Genomic DNA, 12354 nt, shown 5'->3' with positions numbered 1-12354 from the left:
TGATTGATAATCTGATGAGTTACTCAGTACTTGAGTAGACATTTTACCAAAAACTCTTTTACTCTTTCTTGAGTAATTTCTTGGATGGCTATTTTTTACACTTACTTGAGTAAAATACTGTTAAGTTTTGCTACTCATACTTGCGTACATTTTTTGTGTACTCAGAATGAGTTGCTAAATGTTCTATATTCAGTTGTGGTGTTTCAATTGAATTATCTAAACTGGAACTAAAGAAAGTACATCTTTGACCGGACAAAGTTGATTAAATGGATGAGATGAGAAAAATCGTCTCGCCCACATCTGAGACCGAATCACTGACCATTTGTGCAACTCTGCACAGTGTTACACAATAGTGAAATCAAGTTAGTTCTGCAAATATATAAAGAAGCACAAGGCCACTTGTAGTAAGACTTTCCTGTAACTTTCACTCTCAACCAGCAAGGTGTCCCAGAAGCAGTGGAAACATTACAGTGGAAAGGTGAGAACCAAATCTTTTAAAACATTTTTAATGAAAGGAAAAACTGTATATTTTCTGAGCAGGATAACATAAGATTTAAAAGAAAATAACACAAATAAGCTTCTGAAGCGTACATAGATCAAGATTAGAGAAGGAGTTTAACTAAAAGTGGTTCATTTAATGTTACTTTTTTTTTTACATACCATAAAATAAGCTTTTCTATGTTTGAAGTGCAGAGTTTAACACCTTTTTACCGAATAAGCTTACAAAACTAACAATATATGTACAGGGCAGCAGCCAACAATCATGTTAACCATGCATCTCTTGAATTTAAAGCATAACTACAAACAACTGTGACCACAAATGTGTAAAGATAATACTGCATGGACGCTCCTAATTTGAATATACTAAACTTGACTGCATAGTTTAACTTCAGTGTGTGTAATTGATTTATGATTGGACTGAATTGATGACAATATTTTTGTGTAACATCTATTTTCCTGCCAAATGTCTCAATATAATATTTGTTGCAGATTTGTAGTGATGCTCTGTGTATCTTTAAATCAACATTTTTAAATATGTGATGTGTTTTTCTTGGCAGGATGAAGGGTGTTGGACTCTTTCTCGTGTTTTCAATGGTGGTCCTGATGGCTGAACCTGCAGAGGGATTTATCCACCATGTCATTCACGGCTTAACCGCGTAAGAACCGTTTCACAACCACTATAACTAAATAATCTGATTACTTTAGATCTATTTCAACTAGTAATGTCTCTAATTGTTATTAGCTGAACCTTTTCATGGTTTATGCTGACTTTGTTCATTTTCTTCCAGCATACTCGGTGGAAACATGAAATATTCAAAGGATGACGTTTATAAGCGGAAACTGGACCAGCAGAGGGACCAGGAGGACGAGCAGGAAGACCAACAAGACGACCAACAGGAAGACCAACAGGACAACCAGCAGGACAACCAACAAGACGACCAACAGGACAACCAACAAGACGACCAACAAGACGACCAAGATGAACAGGAAGATGAACAACAACTGGATGAGAAGCAGATGGAATAAAAATGTTATTGCTTCTTAAAACAACAATGCTGTGTTTAAATCCAACAGTATTTCTCTTATTTTACAAAATATAAACATGACCTAATCTGTATTGGCGATATATTTACAATGAATTTCCTTATAAAATGTGTTTTTGGTCATTTTTGGTTGAAAAAAAAAATCAATAAATTGTTTTGCTGGCACGGTTCTGACTTTATTAATTATTTATTGTTTATTATTATTACTATTAAGATCACAACTATTCATGCTTAATGGTGGCTTCGCAAGTCAGTCACTGCCTCCATGCATTGCATGGCAGGCACCTATTGTTCTACACCCAATAGAATGTCTCTTTATATCTTTATTTATTTTTCTTCCATCACCGTTAATGCGCTGCGTTCCCATCCACAAAAGTGGTATCAAAGCGTGCAGCTCGATGCCGAGAAGGGAGCTATTACTTTTGTTGGGAATTGGACTTACGATGGCGACGTAAAAAGCGAAAAACGAGCCAAATTTCCAACTGCCGAAACGCAGAGCCTAACTGACACCAACTGCCGCTTTTTTAGAGTGAGAAATGAAGAGAATTTTTGACCCCAAAACAATTTTGAAATCGCCGTCACGCCCACAAATATCGCTCGATTGGTATCAAACTCGGTCATGACATTGATACAAATGCCTGCTGCGGTAAAATGTTTTGAGATTTCTCTAGGGATTACGGTTTTCTGTCAAGGTGCTTCAGAGTGAAATCATGCGCCAGGATAACTGACGCTCTCCCAGATTCACTTCCATGTATTTCTGAAAAATTTCAGAGCTCAGCGCACACCATCTTTGTCTCATCACTGCAATTACTGTGACTGAGCTACAAATATGAATCGCGGAACTATGGGAGACGACAAATAGCCCTCTAATACGCTTCAAACGGTTTTCCAATACGTCTCTCGGTTCCTGAAGGGGAAGGAGTTGTTCAGGCTGCTTTTTTTATATAAACTGACTAGGTGTCTCACAAAGATAGAATTATTTCTCCACCTTTCTCTCTCACACACACATGACAGTTAGCAGAGGATTGATAACCACAGCAACGGAACACAGGAGGCCATTGGCTGCTGGTTAGGATTACAAATACGCATCACTGTAGTTCTAATCAATACTCAGTTAAAACAGAGGGCTGAGCTGCCAGTTAGAGCTACTGGCTGTTTTGGCCAGTAAATAACTAATTTAACCCAAACATTAGACATTGGATTAGGGTGGTCATTTAATATGAAGCTTGCGAGGTTTTTTCAAGACAAAAGCCTGAATATTCCTCTCAGGTCTTTCAGAAAAACTAACTACTTCAAACTATTAGAATTCTGTCTCTCCCTCTCTGTCTCACTGACATGACAGCTGAGCTGCTCTTTAGAACTACAATGATTGAAGGTTAGAACTACAACATGGCGGACACTGAGTGCCTACAAAAGAGGTCTGAGCTGAATGTCAGAAATACAACATGGCGGAACTGTCAGTTACTACAGAGGAGGACTGAGCTGGCCTTTAGAACTACTTGTGTTTTGGGCATTTTATAATTGATTTTACCCAACCATTGTTACACATGGGATTAGTGTGGCCATTTAAAATGAAGCTTACTGAAAATTTCAAAATAAAAGCCTTAATACTCTCCTCTGGTAGTGCACCACCATAGGTGGTGCAATAATTTTAGCCTTGCATAGCAAGGCAGTACAGATTAACATTAGCACAAACATTAGCATTTCACAGCCCTCCACTAGTGCACCGCCATAGGTGGTACAATAATATTACCTTGCATTATCTTTTTCTCTCAGGTCAGTGCATTAGCATTTTCCCTAAAATAAACTTTTAGCTATTTTTCTTACATATTAGCCATGTTTACACTCCTACACTGAATGTAGGAAGTCAATCTAAGACAACATTCTAATGATCCCCCACATGCTACTGACAGCAATCATGCTAACATTAACATTTTCGATAATTTTAGCTGATACACTAACTTTATCATACTGAATGGTGCAAGTCCATATTAGTCAACATTCTTGTGATTCTCCTTATACTACTTTGAAATTTTTTAGCTAAGCTTAGCATTAATGCTAATTTTTAGCATCAGAACGCTGGGTCCAAATCGACGGTCACACTTTGGCAGGCCCCGGTTAAATTTCTTCAGGAATTTTCTAGTTCTTAAATTATTATTATTAATGATTTACTTTATTACTTATTAATCCCTTAAAAGCATGAGAGGGTTAAAAATAAGACTGATTTGATGTAAAATAGAAAAATAGAGGATTTTAGAATATGCATATAGTCTTTGTTAAAACCTCAGTATGTCCAGATATATTTAAACCATTCACATTTATACACTTTTAACAGTTTACTACTAATATACAAAACATAATCCATATCATGCAAAAGTGCCAGAACAGAACACTGACCTACTTTTGAGTGAATGAAAATCACCTTTAGACATATTTTCATTTTAGTGGCCAGAAAACAAAACATATTAACCATTAAAATCTGCAAGATTCCCAAAATGGGAATCTTCCGCTAGGTACCAGAGAGGGGCCAGTTTGGCCCTCCAAGAGAGGGTGTGAAGAGGCGCCTTTGTTATGTAAATAAGGCCATTACTATCCTGTTCCAAGGACAATCAGCGTGAAAGTTGATGTAGTGAGTTTGGCTCTCCTCCCCCCTGCTGGTCCCTCAGGCTATGGTCACATCTACAGGGATGCTAATTAGACCATTCAGAGTCGTCAGTTTGGCCACATTTGGATGCTAATAACCCAGTTTGGCCCTCTCTCGGTAGTTCTAGGAAGATACCCAATTTGGCCCCTCTTGGTAGAGATAGGAATTTCTCAAAATCCTGGTAGTCCTAGTGTTAATGCACAGCATAACTTCTACACAAATTCAAGTTCAGAATTGAATATTTGTTTTAAAGTCAGTTGCTTGGATTAAAATTACATGCAGACAATTCATGGAAAGCCCTGAATATGGAAGTAACTGAATGCATTGTAACCAGCACAACCTTCACTCTGCAACATATGCTGTAGGTAAGTTTATGTTGTGGGAAAAAACAGCAAATGTCTTAAATGAGATGAGTTTTGCTGTGAAATGTAATCTAATAAAAACTGAAGCACAGCTTGGGGAAGTGATCAAAGAGCAATCTAGATGCTAACAGCAACGCAGCTATCACTTTGCTCCGTCACTGAGACGACAAATATCTGTTTCCAGAATCAGTTGAGCAAATGGCAAACTCTGCTCATAATATGACTGAAAAGAAATCAGCAATAAAAAAAGCAACATTTTGTCCTAAAAATAAACTGATTTGCAGGGACACATCTATGCAACACATCCTGTTTCATCAATGAGTCTGGAAGCAATGAGTGAGACGATGAACAGTCTGACTTACAAATGAAGCCTCCACACCGGCATTTTTTGCAGTGTGGTCAAATTGTAACAAACAAATGATCTCTTAGATTGTGCTGACATGGCTTTTCTTCTTCTGGGGTTCTTTGTACAGAAAGTGAACTGGACAAAAGTTTTGTTTTTAAATGGTAGCAAACCTTAAAAAACATGTAGCTCTTTCTCTTTGACATCAAGTCTAAACTTGATTATATTCTAGCATACAAATCAACAGGCAAAAATAAAATAAAATGTGTTTTTTGTAACTGAATCCTGCTAAATGATGTCAACATTTCATTGAGATCTCAGGAAACCAAGGGAACTCACGCAAACATGAGATATTTTAAATAAAAAGGTTTTAAAAAGTGAGCTCCATTTTAAATATTCCAGATCACTTAAGTGAGTTTTAAATTTTTTGGGGGCGATTATTGCCAAATTATGAGGAAGTAATAAAAGAGCAACCAAGCTGCTAACCACAGTGAGGCTTATATTTGTACTTCTACTATCCAATTTATGTTGCACAAAATAAATGCAACAAAGTCTAAAGTCTAAACATTCATGGACAAAACGCTAAAATCAGTTTGCATCTAATTCCTGATTTAAACCATTTTGGTCAAAAGTTTACATGATCATTTTTATTCTCATTATTATGTTATAAAATCTCCAGAAATAATTACATAAATATTACCCAACATTTGTTTTCTTATGATTTAAAAAAAAAGTTCAATAAGAAAGCTGAAACGTTTCACAGGAAAGGAAGCTGTTGTTGGCTAATAAACCTTTAATGGTTTAACTAATGATCTATTTTATTGGTGACTAGTTTTGCAATGATGCAAAAGTGTTGCACAATCATGATTTCTTACTATTTTGGCCTATATATAATGACCTCTTCTGCTCAGATCTCTTCATCCTGCCTTCTACACAACCTCCATTTGATTTTGATACATTTTAAAGGTAAGAACTAAACATTTTTGTCATATTTATGTGTAAATAATAAATGTAAATATTGACTAGATCATATGCATCTCAACATCCTTTCTTGGTTATTTATTTCAATTGAAGTGTTTATTGTTTCTGTGGCAGCAAATACACATTATAACTTCAGTAAAGTGAATCAACCCAGATTAAATTTTGCTGCTGCAGATTTCTGTGTTTACTTCCCTTGAAGTGTGGGATTATAATCTGTGTTCTACAGTGCTAACCTGTGATTATTTCACTGAAATTGAATTAAATTTCTAATTTAGGGAAACTTGAATATTTGTGACTTCAGCATTAATCAAGTGCAAAGAATGCAGGTGCATTTCTGTTTATTTCTAACTTAAATCTTGTTATTGACAACTATTGGCAGACTTTCAGTATTCAGCTTCACATGAAAAGATTAATAGGTACTATGAATCAGACGGTCAATTTAAAAAGTATTCAATATTCAAATTATTTAATATTTTATCCCAGTATAGCTTTAACAAACCAATCCATATCAAGAAAATTGTCCCTTTTTGACAAACAACTTTATTAATGCATTTCATGTCACATTTCTACAACGTTCTGACCAAAATATTTAACCTAAAATGAGATATTACTTATATATTCACCCCCTTTAGACTGACTGACTTAATTCAACAGAGGTCCAGTCAATTGGTGTCATTGTGCTCACAATAAGTTAATTGCAGATCACTTAAATACACTCAGTGTATCTGGGTTACTATAATATAAACATTCCCTTCACTGGTTACCATTAAAGCACGAAGACAAAAGAAGACTCCAAGCAAAACTCAGATTAAGACTCAACTACACTGCAAAAACTCTAAATCTTACCAAATACGTTTTTAGCTTTTAGATATCTTAGTTCACGTTAAATAAGACAAAACTAATGTACAAGTATCTTTTCAGCAAGATAGAGGAGCTTGTTTTAGATAAATAATTATTGAATATTGATAAAAAAAAATACTTGTTCCACAGGCAGATTATTTCACTTTCAAAAAGACAAATTTCCGATACAGTAATTGAAATAATCTGCCAGTGGAACTAATATTTTTTCATCAATATTGAAGAATTAATGACTAAAATAAGCACCTACATCTTGCTAAAAAGTTACTTTTGTTAGTTTTTTCTTGTTTTAAGTGTATTAAGATATTTGCACTAAATACTAGACAAAAATACTAGATAATATTTTCTGTTTTTGCAGTGTAGAATTTGCCAGAAGGCATATGCGAGACTCTACGGTCACATGTTTTCCCAAATGTTTTAGTCTTTCTGATGACAAGTGGCACTAAAAAATATTCACTCAAAATAATAAATAACCAACTATTGTTTTTAAAAGAAGATGTATATGCTGGTCTCTTCAAGGTTTTTTTTTTAATAGTTGTTTTCATTTTCACAACAGAATAACAATTTTTAGAACTTTTTTTTTTTGGCTTTTTCTTAGGCTTTTCTAGTTACATCATTTTCCACAAATAACATCTCACAGAATAATCCACCCTCCTTTTGCAAAAGTTCATTTCAAAAATAAAATAGTGGTTCTTTAAAAGACATAACTTAAAGTTTTATGTAGTAAATATACAGTGATTTATTGCCTATCCGCGGGTCAATATTCACATATTGACATATTTTTACGTTGAGCATACGTAAACTATTTCAGAGCAAATGCAGCTTAGGAATACGAAATACTTGCTGTGCTACTTGACACACTATTGGCTGGTGTTTGCAGACCAGCCAATTCAGGAACAACATTTATTGTGTTTGTATCCTGAGGGGTGGAAATAAAGATATATGCTTCTACGGTAGTCCCAAGACAGTTTCCACAAAGCGTATTATTGCATATTAAAGATATAATTGATGTTCAAACCATTAAAAAAGGCTTTTGAGTAGGTCTTAAGTATTTACAGATGTTACCGTATTTTCTGGACTATTTGTCATTACAGAATACAAGTCGCATTAATTTAGAAATCTTTGCAATGTGAGCTTTTCAGTAAACTCACAGAAATGATCAATTTTGGCTTGGAAGTCTGCTGGCTGTTTTTGACGCGTCGAGGTCCGCGCTCTAAATCAGCGATGATCAGGAACGTCTGACCTGGAATCTCAGGTCATCGAGCCAAAGTTGTGAAAACTTATCTTCTCATGGCGAAGCGCAAAATGACTCGCTAGTCTCAACACATTAGGCGGTTCCAACACTGTATATGCACACAGCAGAACAGACAGCGAAACCAATTTAACCTATTCCCCTCCCCGCCTCGGGGGGCACTGCACCATGAACTGGAGAAAACGACACAAAAACCTCCGAAGAAGACACTGAGAGCAACTTCGCTTTTCACAAAATGTAAACAAAAATGGAGTAACGTAAGATTTTAGTGGTTGTAGGATTTCTTTTTAGTCTTCGGCAAAAGACCTGGCGCTGTAGTTCACTTCCTGGTTTTGGAACAGTCTCCGGTCAGCTTGGCGTTCACAAATTCATTTGAAATGCAGCAGAGTTCACTTCAACTGAACTGAGCCAGAGGTTTGTAGATGGACCAGAGTTTGATTCACACAAACCAAGTGAACAGGACTTTCTAGGCAAACAAACTAGTGTTCAGCAGAATAAATAAGACTGACTTCACTTTAAAGTTTTTACGTGATCAGTGTTGAACCAATTGTACAATTAGTTTGCTTGAAACAAATTCCAAATTGACTTATTGTGATCTTGTCTTTTGCAGAATGAAGTGCAGTGTGATCATTTTTGTGCTGTCCGCGGTTGTCCTTGTGGCTCAACCTGGAGAAGGTTTTTTACACCTCCTCCCTGGCATCATCAAAGATGTTGGTCATGGTATTAATGGCCTTGCTCAGTAAGGACTCAATATGCTACTTAAGTCATTTTTAAAATGCATTTGAAAACATATCAGACTCCCTAAGAATGAAGTGCATTTCTGTTTTAGATACTAGTTGCAACTTCTTTTTCTTATTGTTATACATCTAATTTTATCAAACCAGCCTCATTCATGGGCCTGGAGACAATGAAGTACAAGCAGACCAGCAGCAACTGGCCCAGCAGGAAGTGGACCAGCAGGAAGTGGACCAGTAGAAACTGGCCCAGCAAAAAGTGGACCAGCAGCAGCAACTTAAGGCTGTAAAATATCGTATTGCTTAGACTCAGTGAACAAACCTGAGAATGCTTTCAAGCTTGAACTAATTCTACAAGTAGTCTTGTCTATAACCTCAAGAATTCTTTCTTGAAAATGTATTCTTTGCTAAAAATTAAGTTCATCAGTTTGGCTCTTAGCCTGTTGAACAATAAACCTCTGCAGCAGCATATTGAAACCTATGTGTTTTACTCGTGTTTGTACAGCTCTATATTAATAGGTCAGCTTTTTGTGTTGTAAATCATACAGATCGTTGTAAATAACACTTAGACTTTTAAGTTGTTTTTTTTTTAATCAATTGTCTTGTCCAGCAACTTAACATTGCTAAAGTAAGTTTGGTTGTCCTCTAGTGTCAGAAATGGATTTAATCTTCAGGAAGGGTAAACAATTGACCTTTTTCTGCTGTTACTACTTAAACGTGACCTATTGTTCTTCCATGAAGATATTAGTATTGGTCGTTTGCTTATATAAAACATGCTCATTACATTTTTTGCACAAAATCATTTTTAGATAATGAGATTATAGTCTGCTCAGTTCTGATTATATTGAGCCTCTTTCAGAATGAGATGTTTTAGGGTATACTGTCACTTTAAATCCTAATAAGCTGCTGCTGGCCACGTCCACAACTCTACGTTTACATTCGCACGTGAAAACGGCTCCAAACAAATGCGGAGTGATATAACCATACATAGTTGTACAAATATGCTGAAGCTCCACTTGGGTTGCTAAGTAACGGGCAGAATTCTGCTATGGTTGCTAGGTGACGGGCTGGCCTTCGCTGGAGTTACTAGGTGAGAGGTCGTGCCTGCTGATTTGTGACGTTACATTTTGGAGGTTTTTGAAACGGCTCATTTTCCAGAGACCATAAAAACATGAACTTATTCCCAAAAAACAGCTTGATGGTAAAACCTTTATAGGCTCTTGAATCTCATTAACATCTTTAAATGTTTAGCAGCACAAACACATAGCAAAATTTTTACAAGTTTTAAAGATGAGATGACTTTCTAGGTTCCAGTGAGGCTGGAATAAAAAAAATTGCAGAGTAGACAAAAAAACACAAATGTGATTATTTAAAAATTATTTCTTGTTATCACAAATGGTTGATAATTCTTGTTGCCAAAGGTGAAGATTAGGTTAGATTGGGCAACTTTTCTCCTTTAAAAAGTGAAATTATCAGTTGAAAACTAATTATTGTAAATACTCATTTCTTGATCTTATATTAAAACTAGATTTATGTTCAGTAACAATAATGTGACAAGAAATAAAAAATAGAACATTAAACATCAAAACGGAACAACTCCATTATAAAGACCACCTGAATTCAGTTCGATATTAAGAAATAGGAGTTCTGTCTGTCTGTCTGTCTGTCTGTCTGTCTGTCTGATGAAACCCTCGACTGTCAGCTTCAGAGCAGCTTTTCAACGCCCACAAGAAAGGTGAGAAATCAATAAATATAATGCAAATATTATGCTTATCTTTGGGAAATCTTAGTTTGTATTCACTTATCCAGTAAAAAATATGTTCACATGCTGTCTATCGGAGATAGCATGTGTGTTCTGTATACAAGAGTGCTAGCTTTTATATTCTTAAAAAATTTTAAAATGTGTCAACTGAGTTTTGTCCTTTAGCGAGATGAAGTTGGCCGTGGTATCCTGGTGCTGTCTATGATTGTGCTTATGGCTGAACCTGGAGAAGGATTTTTTTGGATGTATTTTGAGACGATGCGCCAAGTAAGATTTTTAAGTTCTTGGTAAGATCTTAAAAATCTTAAGGGAACTAAAAGTCAAATTGCTAAATTATACCACATATACTTTTTTAACAATCATCTCTCTGCTCTTTCCTACTGAACTTTTCTCTTAGTGGTATCTGGGGAAAGAAGCAGGCAGTGGAACAAGCCGACCAGCAGATGGACCAGCAGGACAAAGACCAGCTGCAAATTCAAAAACGTTCATTTCAGCAACACAAGGCTTTGCAGCGTCATTAGGCATCGACCCAAATATAATTTGGGTCAAATTGTCCGACCTGTTTACAAAATAAACATGCATTTTGCTTTTCCTGAAGGATTTTTGCTTCATTGATTTTGATACAGTCAATTGATTAATAAATAAATGGCTTGGCAGCACGATAAACTGATTTTGCTTGTGTATTATTTCTATTTGCTTAATGTCAGATTAATACAAGAGAGAATCTTTGAATGTTTTTTATGACCAATTCCCACTGATGAGAAGTAAAAGCCTCATGCTAGTAAAATAAAACATGGTCACGTCAAGTATCAAGTAAACACTACTAACATAATTTTAAATAATAATTTTATATTTGGAGACAATTATAACCGTTTAACTTATTGTCCACATCATGCAGCAGTAGCAATATTTCAACAGCTTTTGATATTATTACAATGACTATAGTTCTACAATATGCACCATCTCCTCCAGGTGTTGGTAGTAAATACATTTTTATTAACAGGTGATCTATTATGTTTCCTTGATCACTTTAAGACATGTCTATTTTATATACAAAACATGTTCAGTAGGGTTTTTTTTTTTTTGCATAAAATTATTCTCCGATAATCAGATTATTTGATCAGTTCTTCCTATGTTGAGCTGCTTTAGGGCTCCTGTCACTTTAAATCCAAACAAATGTCTGCTGGCCACACACACAACTCAATGTTTACATTTGCACATAAAAATGGCTGCAAACATATGCACAATTATACAACCATACATCTTTGAAAAGTATTAGTAGAGCCTCCTGCACAACCAACAAAAATGCAGCAACTGAATATTGCATAATTTTTTCCCTTTAAGTAAATAACTTGAATATTTCGTAAGAAGGAAAAGTCCATTGCTGCCATAATATGAGTAACAAGTAAGGTTTTCATATTTTGTGGAGCTCAGATGCAGAAGCTACAACATAGCGGATACAATGGCTGCTGACTGAAGTGTCGATGTGTTTTTTTTTGTAGTTTGCAGGCTGGATCATTGCATCTGTTGGTTTCAGTAAGCTGGTCTGAAAAGAATGTTCTGTTTAACTTTAGCAAATTGAAAATGTTCACAATAATATTACAGTTTAAAAGGAGATAAAATTGAGGGAGGGAAAGGGATGAAATAGTTGTGAACATTAGAAAAGGACGACAGTTGCATGCAAAGTTGTTTTTGTATTCCGTTAGAGTATTTCATTAGTAGGAAACTTTAAGACGTATGCTATCCATTGGTGTGTCTGTGGAAGAAATCCCTAAATAAACAGTTTTTTACAGTTTTTTAATCAATGACACTTTTTAAAAAGAATAGACTAAAAAAAAATCATAATTCTCCCCAAAACAACTTTAAGAAATCTG

At 35.4% G+C, this 12354-nt stretch overlaps 1 protein-coding gene and 1 long non-coding RNA gene across 4 annotated transcripts in view; one reads left to right on the top strand and one right to left on the bottom strand.

The window, feature by feature from the left end:
- The window catches only part of LOC114159116 (exostosin-1), a 221269-nt gene that overhangs the window by 83653 nt on the left and 125262 nt on the right, over window positions 1-12354 (bottom strand). The gene's annotated exons all lie outside the window — the stretch shown is intronic.
- Window positions 5809-11008, top strand: LOC114159140 (uncharacterized). The gene is made up of 4 exons (XR_003598549.1): window positions 5809-5859; window positions 8595-8723; window positions 8869-8947; window positions 10924-11008. It is a non-coding gene; the product is annotated as an uncharacterized LOC114159140 (long non-coding RNA).

The sequence above is a fragment of the Xiphophorus couchianus genome, chromosome 15, assembly GCF_001444195.1.
Source record: "Xiphophorus couchianus chromosome 15, X_couchianus-1.0, whole genome shotgun sequence".
NCBI classification, from domain to species: Eukaryota; Metazoa; Chordata; class Actinopteri; order Cyprinodontiformes; family Poeciliidae; genus Xiphophorus; species Xiphophorus couchianus.
Note: the sequence above shows the minus strand (reverse complement) of the source record. Positions and strands in the feature narration are given on the sequence as shown.